Source organism: Rissa tridactyla, chromosome 6, assembly GCF_028500815.1.
Source record: "Rissa tridactyla isolate bRisTri1 chromosome 6, bRisTri1.patW.cur.20221130, whole genome shotgun sequence".
Taxonomy (NCBI): Eukaryota; Metazoa; Chordata; class Aves; order Charadriiformes; family Laridae; genus Rissa; species Rissa tridactyla.
In genome coordinates, this window is record NC_071471.1 from 59,028,076 (window position 1) to 59,051,415 (window position 23,340).

General features: G+C 43.8%; 1 protein-coding gene across 1 annotated transcript in view; it reads left to right on the forward strand.

Annotated features, from left to right (window-relative positions):
• The window catches only part of CNNM2 (cyclin and CBS domain divalent metal cation transport mediator 2), a 120,945-nt gene that overhangs the window by 72,355 nt on the left and 25,250 nt on the right, over positions 1-23,340 (forward strand). The window lies entirely within an intron of this gene.

A 23,340-nucleotide genomic window follows, 5' to 3' on the forward strand; every position in this document is an offset into this window, starting at 1 on the left:
AACAAGGATTTGTATGTATTAGGACCCATCTTCCTACTAGATCCCATCCTGGTCTACAGTAGAGAAGGTTGGATGTACAAAGCCTTGTGCTCTCTCACTGTTTGATGCTGCTGTCCTTACTCAGAAAGCCTTCTGGATAGCAATGCAGGAACCTTGCTGGTCACTTAGCTCTTCTTTGGTGGCTCAGCATGAATCTAAGTTGTTTTAAGCTTGTTTTTTCCTGAAGGGGTATTTTGGATAGTGGTACAGTGCCATCTGTAGGGAAGTAGTCAAAGAAGCACAGAAAGGCATAAACTGGAGTGACTGTGTAGGTATATGGATGGTAAAGAGTATGTCCCGCTGCTCCCCGCTCAGCCATTGTATTACATCCATGCTTGGATTTTAGTGGGAATAAACCACACTCTTGCCCTCAAGCAGCGCTCGTTAGGCTCAGTGCTGCTTATCGGCCCCAGGACACCCTGTGTGTGAAAGCCCAGCAGCCAACCTGAACTAAAACAAAAAGAGGTCAGGAGCTGAAGAGTTGATAAATGAGGCCAAAAGGCCGAAGTACTTGTAGTTTCGCTAACAGATTATTTGCGTAGATGATTTAAGTGAAATGCTGGCGTAGCAAAGATTTAACTTCTCTGCCTGGGTTCCAGTGTGAAGTTAGCAAAAGCATGTAACTCCCATGGGAAACCCGTGTATGTGCTAGGCACAGACTGGCGAACAGGGGCATGGGCTTCATGTCCCCCAAGCAGCCACGCAGCGCTGGAGGTACTGACTGTGGCATCGCTCTTATAGCTGAGCCTGAACACAGCCCACGCGTTGCTTCAATTCACCTTGCGGGTCCATGCTGAGTGGGCATCTAAGAGCTGTTTGTAGGTATTTGAGGAGTATAATAACCCAGGGAAGAAGGTTTCCACCAGTGCTGCTGGGACAAATATAAAAGATGCTAAATAAAGAGGAATGTAAGCTGAGATCATCTGCAACACAATAAAAAAATTAATAAAAAAAATAAAAAAAAACCACAATAAAAATTGTTTTGCAACCACAGGTGACATACAGAGTTTCTCTTTTGAGAACAACCATCTAAAGAACTTCACTTCCCCTTTCCCTTTAAATATATAGATATGTAGGAAGGTTAAGACAGTACTTTCCAGACAAGATGCCCAAATTTTTCATTTGCCCAGATGCCACCTTTCTTTCTTTTCCAGTTTATTGTCTTTGCATATGAGGTTCTGAAAACACATGTCTCATATTACCCATATCTCACAGATTTGTCTCTTGCGTTTCAGGCAAGTCCTGCAACCTCCTGCTCAGGGCATGTGAAGTGTTGATATCAAGACATGCTAGCTTTGAGTCTACCACCATTTAAAGAGTTCTTTTGGTCCCAGTGTGCTAAGCAGTGCATTAAATGCCCTCATCACTTTGAGAGATAGAGCTCCTAGCAAGAGGCTGTGAAATTAATGTTTCCTTTGTAATCTTCGTCTTACGGGGGATTTGTCATCTTCATTTGTGTACAGTGCATCACCATAGAGGAGGCTTCAGGGTAGTCTCTGTGGTCTACAGTTAGAAGCAAGGCATTTCAGGTTGTGTGGCTGCTGATTAAATGCAATTGCTCCGAGTAGTAAAACAGCCTTTCTCATGCTGAGGACAGAGATAAGTACCTGGACAGGTGCTGTCTGGACTCCAGGTTTCCCGGCTCTCTAATGTTTGATGTGTTCACGAAGGCAATCCTTCCCCCTTGCTTGTCTCCTGCCCTCTGTCCCCTGGACCTGCACTGAGCTGGCACGTTTTGTTTACATTAAATAAGATGTCCTTGTGCCTGACGTTCCTGCAGAATTGGAGGTGGCTTCAGGCAAGTTCCTTTCAGAGCTCTTAAGGACTTTCCCCTGGACCCTGTGAGGTAATTGAGCATTTGTTTCTCCAGACCTCTGCAGGACCAGCTGAGGGTGATAGCTCTGGACGCCTGCTCTTCCCTTTCAGCTCTCCCCAGGTCTCCGATAGTGGATGCTTCCAAGGGAGGAGTTTTGCACCTTGTGTAGGAGTGTCAACCCTTGCTCAGAGTCGTGTTCTGAAGGACTGAGTTCATGTGGACATCAGAAAACTCCTGTGGAAGGAGAAGCAGAAGCAGTTGGGGGAAATCCTCTACCTTCTAAGTAAAGGTGACTAAACATTAGGTGGGAACTCTTGGGGTGGGAACGGAGGGCTCTTTTTGTTGACAGAAGTCTGCTTTTGAATTCAGTTTCTTCAGGAGAAAGAGGAAGACTGTCAGCTTCCAGGAAAATAAAATAAAAATAATTTTCTAGCTATTGTTTTGCCACTTGAGATTATCCAAAAGCTACTGCTCTGGCAAGGGTATGTGTAATACCGTTAACTCAAAACTGCCCCTTAGTGAAATCTTGGTATTGAGCAGTCGGTGGTAGGCAAGACGTGCCATGGCATTCTGTTTTCCATCTTAGTTAAAAAAGGGCTTAGAAATACTAGTTTAAAACATCAGTGATTATGTGTTTTAATGACAAATCTCACAAAGTTGAGTCCAAATCCACAATTAGATATTTGAGTATATGTACCCTGTTTTTTGAAAGCCAGCTTTCAAGTTAACTTGGGATCTGCATGGGAAAGGGGTTTTTCTTCTCCTTTACCAAGTCAGACCTACCAATTTCCCTGTCGATGGAATGTTTCATAAATTAGTGCTTTTTGAAAGACAGGGTCAGGAAAGGGTCAGCTTAGGTTTATGATGGAAACTCAGTGACATCTCAGGTTTGGAGTGAAGGCCGTTCCTCCATGGTGAGATTCCCCAGTGGGCCAGGGAGCGTGGTCTCCTGTGCCTTGTGGCACAGTGTCCCTCACCCAAGTATGGGCACAGGACAGGCTGCAAAGGGAAGGTGCACATGCGGACGCTGTGCATGGGGTGGAGTCCTCTGGCTGGAAGGTCACTGACTACTTCTCGGAGCTGGTAGTAGAATGGCCCAGAGGTCTGAAGCCTCACCGCCTAAGGAGATGGGGAAAACAGGTAGTGCACCTTGACGCAAGCGGTGCAAGACTTAATGGCTGTGAATGGAACAACTTACCGGCAACATTTTCCATTTGCGGCTCCATGTTGAGGTAATTAGCCCAATGAGCTCAAACTGCTGGAAAACTGCAAGAGCAATGGAAAATAAAAAGGTCACTATGCATTGCAGGGGTTAAACAGCTAGACTTAAAACCCTGCAGCTCTCCAAATTAAAGGGAAAACTACAGTCATTCAATAGGTCTAATACCTCTCAAAAGGACTTCCAAGATGCTTATAACTTTTGCTTGTCTCTCTCAGTTTCATTGCTTGAATCAGAATTGTTTATGCTTCTCTTTTAAGTTTGCCTTTATCTTCGTGGTTGATGAAAACTCATCAAGGAAGAGTTCAGTATACCCCATAATTATGCGTGTTAGGGCCTGGTTTCAACATCCATGCCAAAAGTAACAAACAGCACAGTGCCCCCTCTTCAGCATCCCCTTCCCACCAACCTCATGGCAAATAACTTCATTTTTAAAATAGTTTAAAATATATTAAAAAAAAAAAAAAAGACAAAGCAGTATGTGTCCTCATGGCAAGTTGAGATTTCCCATCTGTTTTCTGCTTGGAGCTTGCTTCTTTAAAATACCCAAATTATGGATTCTGGCCTTGAAAATTTCGTTTGACTCAGAAGATCTGGTACTTAGCACTGGTAAGGTGAACAGGGGAGCTGGCGTAGATGGGGAACGTCCTGAGGTTGTTTTTCTCTGCCATGAGCTCTAGAGTGTTTCCCGTGGAGGAGGCTCAGCTCACAGGTATCAGTTGATGCTGTTACTTTCTGAGGCTAAGAAGAGGATTAGAGTAAAGAGGCTTTCAGTAACTGAGCATAATTGCGCTAGAGCCCTTCGTAGCGGAAATAGAAAACTGCCGATGAGAAGCTATGAGGGGATCGGAATTCGGAAAAGCAAATTTACCCGCACACCTACTCTTCCTTAAAATCTCTGTTACTCTCTAATTCTCCTAAAGGGACTGTGTCAGTGTTTGCGTTGGTTGATCTACTGTGCTGTCGCTGCCGCGCAGAGTCGAGGCTTTCTTCTGCTGCCTCAATTTACCTGGAGGATGTGTTATTTTTGGAGAAGAGGAGCTAGAGCTCCTGGTTTTGTTCATTTGATCTTTCTCTCCTTCGTTTAATTTCTGTCTCCTCTCCTTTCCCCTTAATCCAACATGATTTTTTTATCATTTTAGATGTGTTCTTTACCCTGAGGAGCTCTGCAGTTTTTAGCCTGGCTGTTAATGACAGTAGAAGTGAAGAAGTGACCTGCAAACCCTCAAGTACAGCCCCCTTTGCCCTTGTCTCCCCTCACCCTTCTTCAGTGAGTACCACTGTTGTTGGGAAGGGGAGTTTGCACGTCCTCTGTGCCTTGTTTTTCCCCACATGACAGGCTTGTGACAAGCAGTACTGATCATTTCCAACAAAGGATTATAAGGAAAGGAAATTCATACGCAGCTCCAATTCCCCAGAGCGGGGAGGACAAGACAGGAGCTGTGTGTACAATCATGTTAGGGACAAGTGAGCCATAGTAGGTTTCTCATCAGCTCTTGAATGTAATTAGAGCCCAAAATGGACCCTAAAACTTCTTTTGCCTTGGTTTTTCAACACTTGAGAAATGTCATTTATTGGGGTGGGGAAAAGCTTGTTGCCACCTACTAACAAATGAAATGTGGAATTGGGTGAGCAAAGATTCTTTTAGGGAAACAGTTGAACCTTATACTGACTTAGGTCTGATAACAAAGCTTATCTCTGCACACTTGAGAAGCTGCAGCAAGTCCAGTGGCTACTCTTAACCACACATTTGCATTGGTAAGGGGCTGTTCCATCCACTCCATGGAAACAAAACCACCCTGACTGACCAACATCTCTTGCGAGACGGATCTGCGTGCTCCTGCCTTTGAGTTGATGCCCGTGCTGGTACAAGCCGGGGTGATGGATGAATGAACGTGCAGGGCACATGCCACACCAGACCGCAGTCTCTTTACCGCTGTGAATCTGTAACTGGTCAGCGATTAAGATGTCTCCATTCAAGGACAGCAGCGTGGCTACAGTGCAGTGTATCATATCCCTGCATTCAAAACCTTCTCTAGTTAGAAAACTGCAAAGAAATGTTGGAAAAGTTAAAAAACAAGAGTCGTCTTTCTGCATCATTTGGGGTAAACTGCCTGATAAAAATTACTTGTTCAGGTAGGATTTTCTAGCATTTTCTATTTTGCCTGCTTTTAGTATACATGCCAAACTTTGGTTACTCTAATGGGGATAAGAGAGAGGATCTGTTCCTTTTGCTTGGTAATCTCAATTAGTGAAATATGAGTTGCTTGGTTTGCTAACCTAGTGATGTTAGACAGGACTTGTATTTCATAGAGTAAAAGCTGAGCAGGGGGGTTGATAAGGTAGGAGAATCCCAGGGCTGGCCAGCTTGTAATAACACAGTTGTAATGCCCTCTCTCTCTTTGCTTGAAGACCTGGCACAGGCTTGCACTCCATGTATGAGCAATGTCTAGGAACATGTTGAAGCAGGGTCCAAAGCAGAAGTCTCTCACTTGCCTTTCATTTTAGGCCACTGAGTTCCCTTCTGCATTGTCCTCATCAGAGTTAGCAGGCCAAACCCTTATACTTGGGATAGGGTTTGCCAAACCATCAAACAGAATTCTTCTTTCATGCAGATTCATCTGTCTGGAGGGATAGTCCCTTATCGTAGAATCACAGAATAGTTTGGGTTGGAAGGGATCTTTAAAGGTCATCTAGTCTAATCCCCCTGCAATGAGCAGGGATATCTTCAACATAGAATCATAGAATAGTTTGGGTTGGAAGGGATCTTCAAAGGTCATGTAGTCCCTGTACATAAAGAGCACAGCAAGCACCAAATCTCAGTGCCTGGAGTCCCACCTGCCAAGCAATGATCTGGTACGTTGAGTCAGGACAGTTCGCAGGAGAGCCCCACGTGCTGAGGCTTGGGCAGCTTTCAGCCTGGTACTCTATGTGCGCCTTCTCCCACCGGGAGCCACAGGTCACATTCCTCTCCAGCTCTTACTCTAAAGCAGGGGGCTTTGGTTGCCAAATAAGTCCTTTCAGGCAGGAAGGAATGTTTTGTGGAGGGGATTTACCTGTTAGTGGATTAGGCTATCCCAGAGTCAGTGGCCCTGCCAGCTCCACAAGAACCTGCCCACTGCTGCGTACTTTGAAAGCTGTTTCCTCTTGCAGCTCCTGCGACCAGGCTCTGCCCGACCCTGCTGCTAGTTGGCAATGTGCTCATTTCCCCCAAGGGAAGTGTTGAGCAGGTAAGCCTAGGAAGGATGCTGGTCAGGGCTGCTGTTTTCAGGGATATTGTTATGTCTTTCAGATGGGAGATAGGAGCCTGACTTTGACAAGACTTTATAGCCCATTGTTGATTCTGAAGCTGTCCCAGGACCTCTGAATGACCAACCGTCAATTAACTCTGACCTCTTGTGGTTTCAGAATCTGCATCCAACTGCTGAGGTTTCACTCTCTCTGTCTCACCCCCCTGACCGAAGTTCCTATTTTTAAGTAGGGATGGAAGACCATGGTCTTCTGGAATTCATTAGCTTCCCCCCAACCCTGCCACTCTCCCCAGCTCCTTCCCCATCTATCAGAGACATTGCTGTATTAGTGCGACTGGCTCGTCCGGTTCATCGCTGTAGTTGTACCTCGGGGCTGCAGCTTGAGAGACCTATGCTGCCTTCGTGTTGTGCTGAAGCATCTCAGTACAGAAGTGGACATCGTTGACTTACAAAGCACCTTCCAAGCCCAAACTGCCTGGTCTTGGTGTGTTCTCCCTTTGCCATGGCTCGCCCTTCCTCTTCTGTTCATGTTTTTGTTTTTCTTAGGAACATCCAGTGGTGTGGTTGACGCCCTGTGGGTCAGGGTAGAGCTACAGGGGTTCCTGCAGCTCCTCGCTCAGCTGTCCGGCTGCCCACACCACACTTGTTTTCCCATGGCAGCCCGACCCCCGGCTGTCCAGCTCAGCCTCTCCACCGCCCACCCGCTCGGCAGAAACCCCGGGGGCTTTAGCTCTCCTCAGAAAGCGCTAACTCGATTATTGGACTTTGGATTAAAGTAAAGGCTCTGGGAGCAGAGCACAGATCACAGCGTTAGTCCACTGAGACGTGTGCTTAGCAGCAGGGGTGTGTTTCCTTCGGGTTTCATATTTTGGTTAGAAATGCTTTCTTTTGGGGGCCAAATTGTCATTCTCAGACACTGTAGTCAGTCTTACTATCAGCCTCACGAAGACGGCATGTCTAAAGGAAGTGACAGAAATAGATAAGTTTGTTTCCAAAACAAAACCCTTTGGTCCAGAGAAAAGATACCTGCCTCTTGGGAAAGACGAGAAGGCTCCCATCTCTCCTACTTGTCTGAGCTCAAGGTCTCTCATCCTTTGTCTTTGACTTGTTTCCCATCGCTTATCGTTTACTAGAAAAACATTCCAGCATGCGTGCAAAGTTAGACCACCAAAAAAGATGAAGAAGAGATGGATGCACTGCTGCTCCTCTATTTATAGGAAGAGAGAGACGAACCAAAAATGATATGGGAAAATTCAAATCTTTAAATACTCTGGGAGAGATGGATGGAAAAAGGGCTGCTTTCATTGTTCACAGGGTTCAGGAGACTTTCTCATGAACAGCTTGGCGTAACCCCCTGGGCAACTCGCTTGTATGACTGGGATTTCTGTGCACAAACCCCCCTCGTGTTTCTGGAGTATCTTATTTGCTTCAACAAATAACTGCCACAGCAGTTGTACCTTCTTGTCTTAGCATGTTCTTACCTTCCTTCTTAGTGCTTTCTATGCTCGTCCTCTGGTGTAACTTGCACGCCTATATTAGCACTTCTGATCATTTCACTTGTATTCATGCTATTTTTTCTACCTTAGGTTTGCACATTTTCATTCTGGTCACAATTTTGTAATCCTTTATACGCTTGAAGATATTCCCTCTCTCCTTTGAGAACATTAGGCTGCTCTAAGATGTCTTTTTCTCCTGTCAGTTCAGTGAAACCTCTTTCTCAAGCTACTTTCTTGCTGTCTGTGTTTTCCCATGCCATTTTTTAACCTTGTTCCAGAAGCACTACCATCTACTATCAAACCTCCTCCACTAATGAAGTTTCACTAGCCCTGGTGTTTGGAAAACACATCTGCTTCCTTCATCTTCGACAAAAGAATTGGTTTATTTGCTTGCAGATGAATGGTTGCTCTCGATTAAGGATTTCAACTTTGTGCTCTCTGCTCTCACCTCAGACCTGCTGCAAGGGGCGAAGGAGCTGTGTTCAGTTTGGATTTTTCGGAAGAGTGTTTCATAGCAAGGCGTTAAAGTGGGAAGCGTGAGGAGAGAGGGCGATGCTGCCTCAAATGCAGTGAGGAGTTTCAGGCACGCGACTGAGGGTGGGAACTGCGGTGTCGCCATCGCAGGTGAGATGCAGGGTGGGCAAGAGCTTCCTGTTTGTTCTGGTATCCTTTTAAATGTCTCACCCCTGCACATCTAGAGTTGTGTCGACCTCGGCTGCACTTTCTGCCATGAGCTCTTTCGCGCTGCTCCCTTTGCCCATAAAACCTTTCCTAGCGTTATCTGCCAAGCGTTCCCCTCGCATCACCTCTGTTGTGACACCTGCAGGAAACAGCCATTTCGCAATGGCCAGACCACCAGGCCAACTTGCCGGTATGTCTATCTACTAAAAAGGTATGTCTGGTGAAACACATCGGTGCTTGAGACAGTCATACTGTCCCTGCCATCATCTCCCCAGTCCTTCTGCCTCCTCCTGCCTTGCCCGCAGTGGGGCTGGGGTACACTGGCCTCTCTTATCCCCACGTTGCTGTGGCTCCCACTGTGGATTGCTGTACAGGGGCAGGCAAATTACTAGGTAGTCTAATGAGCTAGGGCAGAGATGGTGGTTTGAGCAATGATTTAAGTGCTACCACAGTGGAAATAACATGAATCTCGTTTGCAGTTCCCAGAGTTCCTGAGTTTCCTCTTCTTCCCCCTTCCCTGTATTTTGTTTCTGTTGATAAGTCTCTAAATGCCGCCTTTAAAAAAACCACTGCTGCCAACCACTAATTTCAGCTTTCCTTAGAAATACACCCGCGTGGGATTCAGCGCTCGGGGTCCCTCCCAGGGTTGTTTCTCTTCTCGCTTTCTGCCCAGAGGAGCCCGGGGCGATCTGCTCAGTGATACGCTGCTCTGTGCCCTCCCTGCCCTGGGGGCTCCGCTGCTTTTGTGTTCTGTCATTTGACCACTTCATGTGGTCATATTTGTCATGTGAGCTCTTGCTAATGTCACTGGGAAGAGTATATTTTGCAGGGACCTGTAACAATTTGATTGCAGTCTTGGTGTATGGTATACGGTAAGGAAGATTGCTTAATATCTGGATGAAAAACTTCCAGAAAATAATGTGGTCTGGTGATTTTTTTTAGCTTGCATCCAAGGACTATTTCTGACGTCTCAGTAAAAGGTATCTTAAAAACAATAAGCCTCTTGTCAGTAGAGAGCTCAGCTGTACAGAGTTCTGCACTCCCACTGAGTGTTTTTACCAGCCCACAAATTGAAAAAGGTTGAAGGCTATTGTTGCAGTCAATTTGGCAGATCATTTCCTTTGAGTTGTTACACTGCATAAATATTTTGCTGTCCTGCCAAGAGCTGTTGTTCTGCCAGACATGTCATCATGTCAATGAATAATAGATCTGAGCTCCTGATCACTTGTGGTCGTAAAAGAACTTGGTGTTCCTTTGAAGCTGGGTAGGTTTGAAGTTCCTGGTCCCAGGATCTAGAACTAGAACTAGTCTTGTGGTCACCACACTGTGATCTAGTCTTGTTCTAGACTTCCCTTGTACCGTGCAGCTGAACCTATTATATAGTTGTTAATTTTTGGCCAGCAAGAAGGTGGTGATATTGTGAAGTGGGACAGAGATCTGTAAGATTTTTGTGAGGAACCTCTGAGATTTCACTGCTTCAATTGTGCAAGGGCATTTATTCATCCTCAGTCACGTTGGCTTTTTTGGGTATTTGATGCAACAGGTGTTAGAGGGCAGGAGACAAGACAGCTTTTGCATAAGAAGGGAATCCAGCTGCTGTGGAAGTAAGCAAGTGAGATGCCACCAGCCTCTAAAGATTGAGAGGAGGCAAATTCCATTCCTGAGAGTAATTCATCTTCATTTCTGGAAAGCCATCTGCCACTCCTGCTCTACAAAGCTATTGCGTGAAGCTCTCCACTAAGCTGTATGGACGGCGCTTACTCCAACCTGTCCCCTTTCAGACCCCTCTCTTGGTCGCTTTTTCTGGTTGATTCCAGCATGTTACGCAAAGTTGTAACCCTGAGATCCAGGGCTGGGTATGTCATTATTTCAGTAGCTCTATTGCATTTTAGAAAAAAACCTTGAGCTACTTATTGTCCAGGTCATCCAAGGGTTCTTTCTATTGATGGTAATTGTTGTGAAACTGCTGTGGAAGTTCCTGGCCTTTATTGCTGAAAACTCTCCTTTTCATGAAAACCAGGATTCTGTACAGCTTAAACACTGAAAGATATTAGTCAATTTTACATTTATCTTTTGGTTAAATGCAAGAAATGTGGTGTTTGGGACACCAAACCACAGAGAAGTAATTAGAGAGTAAAATCCAAACCCCTCAGACTTGTGCAAATAAGTCTTATGAAGAACTTTTATCACCTTCATGTAACTATCAAAGTATATTTATTTTATATAGAAGGGGCATTATAGTGTGGAGCACTCTGGCAAGGGTAGCAGTTGTGGTAGTCATTTGAAACGTTTGCTCTAACAGAGCTTTAAATGCCCAGGACCTTAGTGAAGCTCATGGGCTTTTGTTCCCCAGGAGTTGGGCTTTGGACCTCAAGAAGACCTCTTTGTGCCTCACTGTTGGTTCATGACAGAGATTTTGCTGGATTGGAGGAGAAAAAAAAAAAGATGTGGACTAGATGTTTCTTCAGTGAGCCTCTTGGACTCGTCTCCTAGTTTGTTTATTTTGTTGTGTATTTCTTGTGTCAGAGAAGTTCTCAAGGGAATTTACCATTCAGCATTTCATACAGAGATTACCATAAATCCATGGGTTTTTTTTTCTGCTTTGTCTACTTTATGGCAAAGCTCACTGGAACTCTAATTCATTTTTTTGTCGTGTGTGACTTCAGTTCCATGAACTAATATTAGTTATACAGTGAGGAGACATCTATATATAAACACAGAGTTTTGTATGTTTCCATATATACTCATGTTTCTATATATAAGCAAAATGCTTTCATAGGAATATTTAAAAATATTTGTCACATTTTGTCGTGTATTTTATGGTGGGAAAGTGTAATCGGAAAAAATGCATTTAGATCTTGTGGGACAGTAAGGTAAAATAGCTACTTGTGTGAACTGGATCTTTTTTTAGATGCAGGCGCTACAGAAATAGCCAAGTGATAGCCCCACTGTGAACTCAAAATGCATTTCCTTTTCGCCAGGGTTTGCTGGTCTGTTTGTCTAACCCTTGTAAGGACAGGGATGCCGTGTGCGGAGCCGGACTCCCGGCTTCTGCACGGCCTGGAAGGACGGGGACCTTCGCGTGTATTAAACCTGGTGCGTGTAAAGATGCAGAGCAGTAGATCATACGTAGCCCATCTTATTTAGACTAAGCATGTATTTGAGCTCTCCTTGGAAATACATGCTGTCTCAAGTAAATACATTGTGCACAGTATAACGTAGGGGGGGTTATAATCAATTTTATTCACGGCTTTCTAGCAAATTCGTGTTTTGTTTTTTTCTTTCCTTTTTTTGTGAAGAAATGGCAGCTTCTTTCCTGCAAGTGGAAATTTTCACAATATTTTGAAGTTTATTCTGTCCTGCCATTTGGGGGGCTGGCTTAGGGTGTGCACTGCTACTGCTGTGGGGGAGGTTGCTCGAGAGGGATTTGGGGTTTTTGCCTGGTGGGTTTTTTGTTTTGTTTTGTTGGTTTCGGAGGCTTGTTTGTTTGGGTTTTTTTCAGTTTACTCTTTGTTTTTTCCTTAGGTGACCTAGTCCTCCATAGCTTTGAAAGTCATTGAGTTAGAAAAGTCAGAAATACCACGTTTCTGAAAGTTTCATGAAAACGTGGTGTGTGGGTGAGAGGAAATTTTTCCTGTTGCTCCCTCTGAGGTAGAGATGAGAGCTCAGCCCTGACCTGGTCGGTGAAGGCAGCGTCACTTGGCCAGTAGCTGCATTTGAGAAGGGACCTTTCCTGAACAGGCAGAAGATGCAGGAAGAAGCCCAAGACCATTGCGGGCCCCAGGAAAGGGTCTGGGGGGAAAGGCACGGATGTGTTGCTATTGCAGTAGGAGATCAAGAGGGCAAAGTAAGGGTATTGCAGGGGGGAAAGACAGGAAATGTTAGACGCATCTGTTTTTAAAAAAAAAAAACAAAAACAAAACAGCAAAACCCATATATATATATATGTATGTATGTATATATGTGTGTACAGATATATATATACACACACACACACACAGAGCTGTGAATCTTTGGCTTTTCCAAACTCTCTCATGCCCCTGTCCTTGGATATTCTCCTGTGAACCACATACAGCGACACGCATCCGTTCTGCTGTTGTTAATATGCTAGATAAATACTGTTGTTTATAGTATAGATTTAAGGGCAAGTCCTGAGAGCCTAGCGGGCTGGTTTTCTGCTTGGGGTTCGTGTTGATGTTTTTGTATGGGCATGCCCTGAATGTTTGGATTTACAAGCAGTCACGGAAAATAACAGTGAAGCGTGCATATGTATGTTGCGTGACCTAGTTGCCCATGTCTTTTCTAGCAGAAGTTAGAGCTGGTTTACTTCAGTGTTTACTGGGATGTAGAAGAATTCAGCCTAATCCTAGCTAAAAATAAACAAACACAAGGCAGAAGTCACGACAATAGGACACCATTGCTCCGAGCCTGTTTCCATGGTCAGAGGGTTTTAGGGATGCAGGGATGCTGGTATCGTGCACTGTCCGAGGCGCTCTTATCGTGGGCAAAGCTGGATGGGTTGCTTGAGTTTTAATTCACCCCCCGCCCTCACCAGGGAGGCTAATTTCACCTGTGCCAGTGGGTTCAACCATAGTAATTGAGGTTGTTTCCCTATCTAGTGGAGTTGTGCTTTACCGTAGCTCTCATCAGAGTGTTGCAGAAGAAGCCGGGTACATCATGTCAGTGGATCGTAGCCGTACAGAGCAGATTCTTCAAATGGACCTTTGGGAACTCTTGCTGTCCTGAGATGCCTTGATGCAATGCTATTACATGGTGTTAATGGAAAAGTATTTCCATGGCTTTCCATGTATTTCCAAGTATTTCCAAAGGCTCCATGGGAGCCTAGGCTTACGTAAAATCATAGAGAAGCTCTGACGCACACATTTAGAAACAAGGTGAACAGTTTTAAAGAGATGATAGAAATCTGTCCCTTGCCAGAGGAGACTGAATGAAAAAGTATTCTGTTTAGATCAAAAGCCTTATGAGAAGCTATGCCACAAAGCTTCTTCTGGAGTAAAATTGTCAAAATAAACAAAGTCCCAGAAGTCAGTGGTATTAAAGCGAAGTACTTGGGTCATTTGGGAGCAAATATGTTCAGATTCATTTTGGATGGGGCTAAAAGTAATGAGAGAGAATTCTGCAGAATTCCCGAATAAACAGGATTGACTCCACTACACCTTCCCTGAAGTAAACAGGCAGATCATGAAAGACATACCATCCTGGCAGAATTCCTGTTATGTCGCTAAAATATCATATCGCTTCACTGTATGGTAAATATTTGACAAGAAGAATTTGAATAATATTGTAACATAGGTGTGTCACGTGTCATCCTCTGTCATCCACACCCAGCAGCTGGAAAGCCGTGGAGCTACCCTGATTTATGCGCTGCCTTTGAAATAATTTTGGTCTGAATTCCACTAATTCTTTTTATAGTCGTCTTGCTTCCTCAAATGCCAGTGCTTATTGTCTCTGTCATTGGGTTAGGAAAATTGTGATAAATATTGTAGCAAAGTATTTTAGTAAAATCTGGGGACAGGTTCACCTGGAATAAATCAAGGAGTTGCTTAAAAGAATAGAAAAGTAGACCTATGAAAGGCAGCTGCTGTTGGTTGCTCACTATAGACTGTCGTTGCAGTTCGAATTGATTTTCTTCACAATCTGGATAGACCCTGATGAACCTTGGTCTTCTGCAGTAAAGGAACTCTTCATCACAGCAAAACCAGTGGTGGCAGCTTCACAAACATACAATCTCCTGCTTTAGACTCCTTTTCTCCTCTTCGTTTTATCTCCAGTGTCCTGTTGCTCAAGGGGCAAGGCCACCTCTTCACCTTATCTCCTGTTCTCTCCAGTGGCTGTCGCTGAAGGAGCCAGGCTTTGCTGTCTTATGTGAGAGGTTTCCTTCCTCCTTCAAGAGCTCTGGGCAAACTCAGCCCAACAGAGAGATAGGCAGGGTGGCCCAAAGAAACACTAATTAGATGGTTGTTCACAAATGGAAACTTTAAAAAGTTGCTTTATGAAGTCAGTAATTAAAAATATTCATAGTGTAATTGCCACACAGGTTGATCTTTACAGTCTTCATTTCTAAAATCCGAGCATGTAATGCTATTTTCGAGAAAATGAATCTTGTGTGGGTGGAAAGATAATGTTGTATTACTAGTTCACTTGAAAATCGTACATATACAAGTAACTGAAACCTCAGAGGGACAAAGCAAGTCATTCTGCATTTGTTCTTCAGTAATACTAAGAATGCATTCAAATATCAGTATTGTCACTCTTTCAGACAAGGCAGTTTACTGTAATCTTTCCTTTCCCTGGAGTTGCTGAGTCAGCATTTGAACTAATTCTTTTGGCCTCTTTGCATGATAGGCTTTTAAAGTAACACATCATCAAGATAAAATCTACTTAAATCCTTAGCAAAATGCAAAATCACGGGGGTTTTCTCTCCTATACATTATCGTGTTGGTATTTTGCAAAAAACCTGCAGTTTGCAGGCAGTTAGGTATCTGCGACGCCCAGTTCTGAAATCACAGATGCTCTCCTGTCTGCTGTTGTGTCAGACAGTTTCAGCATGTCTTTGGATGGTTTAAACGGTTATTTCTGCCTCCCCCCCTCGCATCCGTAACTGTTGATCTGTACGTGTTTTCGACGAAGAGGCACGGGCCCAGGAGTTGGGGTGCTCTGCTCTGTGCCATGAGCTTAAATTGCACCAAAGCAAAGTGAAGGTGCTGCTGATGGCTTGAGAAGGTTGGAAATGATCGCTCCAGCTGAGGTTCTCTGATCTGTGGCTTTGGGTCCATCTTGATGCTTCTCTACATTTAGACATGCCATACCTTTAGCCTTTAAAAGAGGTCACTTTCCAGCCAGAGGATGGAAGGCAACAGCCCCTTTCCCACTGAATTTGCTGACAGTGTGAGAGATGGTTCTGTGGCAGCCAATCTTGTGTCGTTACACCTCGTGGGACCCGACCCAAACAACAAGCCAGTGGGAGACATAGGTTGTGTTTCTTGTGCCTTCAAATTGCTGTGATGTCCTTCGTTTTCTGCTGAAGTGATTGGAAGTTGGTCTCCCCGCATGGTGCGGGCATCGGTGCACTCACTGGTGTATCCATCGGTGCACCCTGTGTTATGTTTTGGAGAAATGAAGGTGCAGGATCAGAGCTCGAGTGCTCACGTGGCCCCGATCCTGTGCCCGTGCAAAGTCAAGGTCACTGGCACCGGTCATCTTCACAGGTGGGTTTATCGCCCAGCTTTGCCCGCTGTGAAAGCGCACGCATGTAGGTGGTTCTGGAGTTGTATAAATGCTGCTGGGTGAAGGATGCCGTCACCAATTTAGAAAGTTAACAGGGCAGCTTTTTGTTAAGCTTCCCATGCCTCCTGCCACAATATAAATTGGAAAGCCTTGTGCTGAGCTTGAAAAAGCTGATGATGCCATCGACCAGCTGGGGTTTTGATCTACTAGAATTGCAAACTGCACGTGATATAAATGGCCTGAATAAAACAGGTCATTAAAGTGGAATATTAATGATCTAAGATGTTGGTAACACAAGAGCCCTTTTAAATTTATGTCCTAAATAGTGAGCTAAAAGTAAACTACAGGAGTTGATGACGGTAATAAAAAAAAAAAAAAAAAAAAAAAAAAAGAGAGAGAGACTATATCCAGCCCCCAGTTCCCTTCATGACCCACAGTCCCAAGATGCTGCTCCTCCTTTTTAGCTCATGGGCTTTGCTCTCGGGGTGGTTTAGGTCCTTACATGAGCACGCTGGCCTCAGGTAACCTCCTCCTAATGTCCAAATGTGTCTCTCTTGTGCCTTCTAGTACCGTACCATTGTCGGGTTTAAAATCTCATGGTGCAGATGCCAAAATCTAGAAGCTCCACAAATTAAATTCAGTTTGTTCTAGGAATTGAGGGAGGCAGGATTAGAGGGGGGATTAGATCGGTGGGATTTTTGGCTGCAACGATACAGAACAAGGCTGTTGTTGCTGTCGGTGTCAGGTTTTTTTTGCTGTCAGGTTTTGGTTACCTGAGCATCAAAGTCATTCGAGTTCATTGTTGTTTTGGGTCGACTTCTGTTTTTCTTGCTCATAAACATCTCTTGATGTTCTTGTTTTTATTCAGTGGATTAACTGTTGGTTAGCGGAAGCAGCCTTTTGGACAGGTGGAGTGATGGAGGAGACTAACGAGGTGACAGTTTCTCTCCTGTGCCCTTATGAAGGGCTCAAGAAATTGTTCTCCTGAGGGTAAGGGAGAGGGAGGTAGGTGGGGTGGTCACGAGTCACGTGCAGCACTGCAAAGCTACAGGAGGAGACACTGAACAGGCCGTGGTGGTTGTTGGTCCTTGCTGTGGAGTCCCAGGCTGAAGTGTACATCTCTCAAAGGAGATCTGCCCGGATTCAGCGGCAGGCCAGCACCCAGACTCCACCGATGCCAGAATCTGGGACCTCTGCTCTCCCATCTGCTCGCTGCTGGACTTGAGGTCTGGGGAGGACCTGGAGCTTTCAGTTTAGCAAACCCAAGGTTTTGCGCTCCCTCTGCTGGCTGCATTTTTGCTGGCTGGTGCTGGCTCTTCATCCCTGAAGGAATGCTGAAATCAGTGGGGACAATCTTGAACAAACAGGGAAGTAATAAAATTAGCATGGCTCCTTTTTAGGGTCCTTGAACACTAAGGAAAAAAATCCTTGTTGACCATGCTGTGGAGGTGCGAGTCAGTGAGGAGATGCGTTTCTTACACTTCTTTCCAAGAGGTCATTAGTTGCCTTGGGAAGTGGAGGCAGAGGGGAAATCACATCAGTGTAAGTCACACTCCAGTATCTTTTGAATCCAGTATGGAAGACTTGAGCCATGACCAAGAATGACTTCAGTATTCTGTTTGCTTGCCTTAAATTTTATGTGAACTTGTTGTTGTGCATTAGCCCGAATAGTGATAGGTCTTTCTCCAGACTCAATATTTTCTCTTCTCATTGTTGCCACCTTTTCTCTCAGCTTTAGTTTGCTGCACTCCCTGAAGTGCTTCCTTGATCTGTTTTTTAAACTTCCAGTCTGTTTCTCATCTCAAGCCACTGCTGTCCTGATACCACAACCTTGTACTCAGGCTAGACCCTCAGAGGGGTGTCAAAAACCACTGTGCTTTCTGGAGAGTTTTCTCTCTCAAGTGTTACGTTTTCCATCTCTTCATCTCCTACTTTGGATCCAGCAGATACTTCTCTAGGGCATTAGCTTCCAGTTTTGGGAAGCAGCTTTTGTTTGTCCATTTACCAGGCTGAAATCAGATGTTCTGGCCAACTCTGAGAGCAGCCCAGCTAGTGATGTGCATTTTACACCCCCATGGACCTTGGTTATTGTCAGTCCCAGCCATATCTAGCCCAAATTCCCTACCAGGACTGCATGACTGGGAAGCATTGGCACGCACACTGTCCATGTTCAAGGACTTTCTGAAACTTTTTCTCTCTGCTCTTTAGTTTCACTCTTGCTGCCTGCCTACACCTGGTAATAGTTTGCCCTAAATGTGCCTGCTTCTCCTGATTCTTCCCGAAGATTTCCACTTTGATAGCAGAGCTCTGAGTTGAAATGACCTTCTTCTCTACTCTCAAGTTGTTTCTGGTTCCCAGCTGATTTCTCTTACTCATGGACCTATGGTGACTTCTCACCGTCTGATCCAAGTTTGTTGCCAGGTTCAGTTCAGTTGCATGTAAACTGCGGCAGGTAGCAGCTTTCTAGAGCTACGCTCGCACTCTTAGAAGCAGCAGCAAAGTAAATTAAGTTTGGCAGTGTGCTTTTCACCAAGGTCTGACTAGAACGGATTGAAGGGTAGGCAGTAGCAGTTGAGTTGGAGCGCGTACACCAAGCGATAGGCTGCTGGAGATGGAAAATGTTAGCTCATTGCTTCTATTCCCTCTGCCACGGGGCAGTGGAGAATTATTGAGTCCTTTCTAGGAGCTTCATCCAGTCGAGTTTTCAAAGTTGCAAGTAACTGAGCTTCTGCCATTTCCCTTGGGAAAGTATTCCTTACAAATACAATTCACTGTCAGGAAGTCATTCTGAAACTCTCCTTAATTTTTCCTTTTTTTGGTGTCCTCCCACTAAAATGGGCTTTAACACAAAGAATCTATTTAAAGCTCTCCTTTTTTATTTTCCTGTGAAGGCTGATGTGGTTTCTAGTTAATGTTTGTACGAGACTGTGAGCTCTCTGGTTTAAAGGCGAAGAATCACCGTATTCCTTGTGGTTGCACTGATACTTTCACTCATTTCCTTGAGGTTCTGGATGAGCTTCATGTGGCTGTATTAAATGAATATTAGTTATTGGGTTCCCTTCCCAAATATATATTAAAAAATTGTGTGTTTTGCTGCTGAAAAGAGCAGCATCTAAAAAGCCTAGTCTAAATCTAGATTATGTTCGTGCAGAAGTTTTGAGTTGCTCTTGATTCTGTGAAGGGTGTTGTGTTGAGAACCCAAAGGCACCGTGGTGGGGGAGAAAGCAGCAATCTGATTTCCTCATTGAAAATAATCAAAATACAAAAGCAAACAGTAGGAATGCAAATTTCTGCTAATAGAAGAGAGATTTAATGTCCTTGACCTGTGCTGCAGAAAAGAAATTTTGGAAAACGCTTGTTACTTAGGTATAATTGCTTGCAAGCCAATGCTATTCTAGAGGGAATTGTTTTTAATGATTAAATTATACAGCACATTTTAAAATTGATTGTTTTGCTAATGTATTGTTGAACCTGGGAATCTCACTGACAGGCCACATTGTTTTTACCTTTGTAGAAATCAGTCAAAAACAAACCAGTCACATAAGAATAAACTGGGAGATTTTTCAGAAGCATAGATCGTTAGTTAGCAAATTCAAGGGCAGCTAAACGCCTCCTGGGATTTTCCTCTGTCTCACTGTAGGCATATTAAACAGTTTATAGCTTAATGTTCCTGGGCACTCACCAACAGTAAATGGACTCAGATTACTGGTTTTAACAAAAATGGACTAGCCTGATTCTAGTTTTACCACAAAATGACTTAACAGAAATCTTCTGTTTTATAAATGTCGTTGCTCTAAATGTATAAATGCCTCAGGATCAAAGGGTGAATATTTTTTTTTTTCCCCAAGGAATGCTCAAAGTATTGTAAGAGAATCGGTATTTCAGTCGTTTCTTCCAGTGCTGTTCTGCATGGTCAGTCAATCACAGGGACTCTCTTGAGCTCATTCTGGGTTCACTGACTCGTGGATTTCACCAAGCATCTTCATGCTTCTTAATTAGCTTAATAAATGAATCAGAAGTTGCGGTACAGAGCGAAATCCAAGCCGAGCAGCAAGATTTTGAGCAATGGGATGAGACAGGATTTGCTTTTAACAAAACTCTTTGGTCCTTTAGTTGTAGCTGAGAGATTAGCATTTGTCACAACTTGTCCCTGAAGCTGTGCACACGTAGTTCCGTAGGCTCTGGCTGATGTTACCGACCGTTGCTGTAGATGGGGGAAGCTGAGGCAGAAAGCAAATGCTGCCTGCCTGTGGGCGCAGAGGAGTCGTGGGCCAGGGCGCTGCCCACGGTTCTCTCCTGGTGCTGCTGATTACACGACATCTGGGTGATTCCTGCCTTTATCCTCAGATCTGGCAGTGCTGCAGAGCTGCCCGCTTGCTAAATCTCATTGTATCAACACTTAAACCAAGTGATTAAAGAAAGATTAATGTCATAGATGTGGTGCGGTTGGAGACTGCGGCCAGCAAATCAGTGAGGTATAGAAAATTATTTATATATTTTCCATGCACGCTTGCTCTGTTTAATTTGTGTTCTGCTCTCAAAGCCCTGGGAATAATATAGACAATCCAGGTTTCCTTACCTGGACGTTTACTTTATTCAGCTTCTTGTTTTATATGTGTTGTATGTCCTTAGCAGTGGAAAATACAGTTAAAAGCTCTCTTTCTCAGTTGAATAAAACGGTATGGCAAATACCAGTGGCCTGATAAAGTCTTTGAATAAAGCTGTAGCCAATTTCTATTTAAAACACTCTGAGGAGTCATTATTTTACTCACAGGCCACTTCTAAAGTTGGGCACATGCTGTGTTGTGCTTTTTTACGATGTATAAAGAAGTCTTTGCACTCCTCTGGGTTTTTCTTTAGCTTTTTCTGCCTTAATTGCTTCCATACGTGGAGGGTATTTTGCAGGCAGTCACCTGTGCAGCAGTCGGAGAGGGCAGCCAGCCCGGGAGGGCATCTTTGTGCCCCCTCCATCACCAGCACTGGCACTTGTTCCACCGTCTGATGATTTCTGTGAAATTATTGGATCTGGATCAAAATTAATTTACAAAGACCCGAGAAATGTAATTTTCGGATCTGGTCTGTCTCATCAAGTGACTGCATGAGCATTGGAGCCAATGCAAAGGAAGAAGACTTTGGGAGCAAAAGGCAGCCTTTTAGAGGCAGCCCAATTAGGTTGGCCTAAATTCATCTGACCCCCACAAAGTGATGGGTTCGTGAAAGTCAGGAACAGGAAAATTTGACATTCTAAAGGGAACAAAGGTTAGTGTCAGCCTGTGTTTGAAAATTTATCTGTTTTCAACAGATAAACTCTCTGCAACGTGTAGTTTTAACAATGAAGGTAGAGTTGAACCTTGCTGCTACCCACCAAAAAGTCCAATGACATTTGAAACTATGACAAATTTCAATCGTCTCGGTACTTTGGGTGATAAATAAAATAACCTAATAATCAGAGACTGTGGTAGAGCCAGAAAAAAATGTTTCTAGCTGCCTTTTTCATCGTAGAAAGTGCAAAATGTCCGATACCCATCCGTAGGTAATTCCTTATCAGCTCACTTTGCGTAAAAGAGCAGTAGCTGGTACGGATTTTGGTCACTTCTCTCACATTAGGTACTGGTGGTCAGATCAGAGTGCTGCGGCTACGAAAATGGGGAGAGCGTAATGTATTTTAGTGATCCTAAATTCTTGGTGGGGACCACTCCAATGGTAAGGGCACGTAACTGGCTTTGTGGCTGAAACTCGTGCACGACTTTCCATGGTATTACAGCCCCTCAGGTCCGCAAATCCATAAACCTCTCCCATGGCCTGTAGTTGCGTCCAGGACTCCCCTGTTAGAAAGACTGTCCTTTTCAAAATGTAAAATGTTATCATTTAGTTCAGCTTCTTCATAGGCAATACAGAAGTGGAGAAGGTGGCTGTAACTTGGTGATTCTGATCATAGCTGAAACACCCAGTTGATAGCATTGTTTGTTGGGTTTTTTTTAATTTAATCTACTCACTTGTATAGATCTGACCACTCTTCGCACTTACTAATATGTGAGAAGGGTGATCCTTGGGAATTAGCATCTGAATGAGCATATGCGAATGAACTCCTTTGGTCTGTGATAGAAATAGTTCTTGAAGGAGTTGTGCTTTTTGACTTGAAAGCAAATATACCAGTATCTGAGCAGGCACTGGGAAATAAATTGCAATATTTGGGTTTGTCCGTGTGGCAATTTTTGTGCCACAGTTCTTCCTGAACATCATTATATTGAAAGGACATAATTGGAGTAATATAGGGGATCAGCAGTCATAATGGTACTTAGATCTTTCATCTTTTTATTATCACCTTTTTTTACTGTTCATTGAGCAGTAAAAAGAGCTGGAAGTCTTGCAAAGAATGCAAAGAAATAAAACCTGGCACAGTGAAAGATTGTCAGTACAATATGAATGTTGATCCTTTAAAATCACAAATCATCTTTCTATTAGTTCACTGTAGAATAAGGTCTCCTTAAGATAAGACTCAGCAGTGCTGTGGAGTTGGTATTTAAAGTATGTCCATCTGCATCTAAACGAGTAGCTCCAAGACAATCAGATTATGCAGTAGTTACTTTGGTGAGAATATCGCCTAAGTGGAATGGAAACTTCATTTTGAGTCTAATATTAGACCCTGCTTTGGAAAATTCCTTTTAAATGATCACAAGCTGGGAATAGCAAAAGAATTTAACTTTCGACAGACAGCATTCACCAAGAATTTGTTTTTAACTGCTTATGTTGGGTCCCTGGGAAAGCAGATGTGAAAAACTTACCAAAGTGAATTGACTTGACCTGATGCAATGTTTATATCAGTAGTTGATAAGTTTTCCTCCCTCGTCTAATTTGTTCAGGATATTTTCATTCTTTAACCATGAGTAAGTCTGGGTTGGAATAGTTTGAATGCTTGCTAGTCTAATAATCTGACTCTTAAAACATGCAGACATTATTGCCTATAAAGGGGTCTAAGCAAAGTTGAACTATTTTGGTTATCTTCCATGGATGGGGATCAGTGTCAGTTTTGAGACTAGCGAAGAAGAATGTGAGACAACGTTGCTTACCTCCTGATAGCTGAGAAAGCATATTGTTATCTGTTGTATTTATACTTCAAAATGCCACTTGTATGTGGTGAACCCTTTGAATACATGTTACTTTTTAAGCTGCTGGCTTTCAATGGCAGCTCGGGAAACTGGCAACTAAGGATATCAAAGCAGATTGGAAGGGTGATGATATTATTATTATTCCTGTGGCAGAAAGCACTTTAAGAGTTATAGAATACACTGTGAATGATGCACAGCTCAGGGATCTTTAGAGCCACTATTATATCTCATCTTAGCTTTTCTTTTTGTCGATCAGACACTGTCACTTTGAATATTTTAATTAATCAGTTCCTAAATAAGTCATCGCCCTCTCCCCCTGTATGAAGCACGTCTAAATAAATTATTTTTGAGTGGGGGAGGAGGAAAAGAGAAACTCATGGATTGGGCTGACCTCTTCTACCCAGCTCTACCATGTCCACGTGCTTCTGTGGTTTGGCCATTGTTGCTGTTGTTTCCAAGCTTGAGGAGAACATCCACGGGA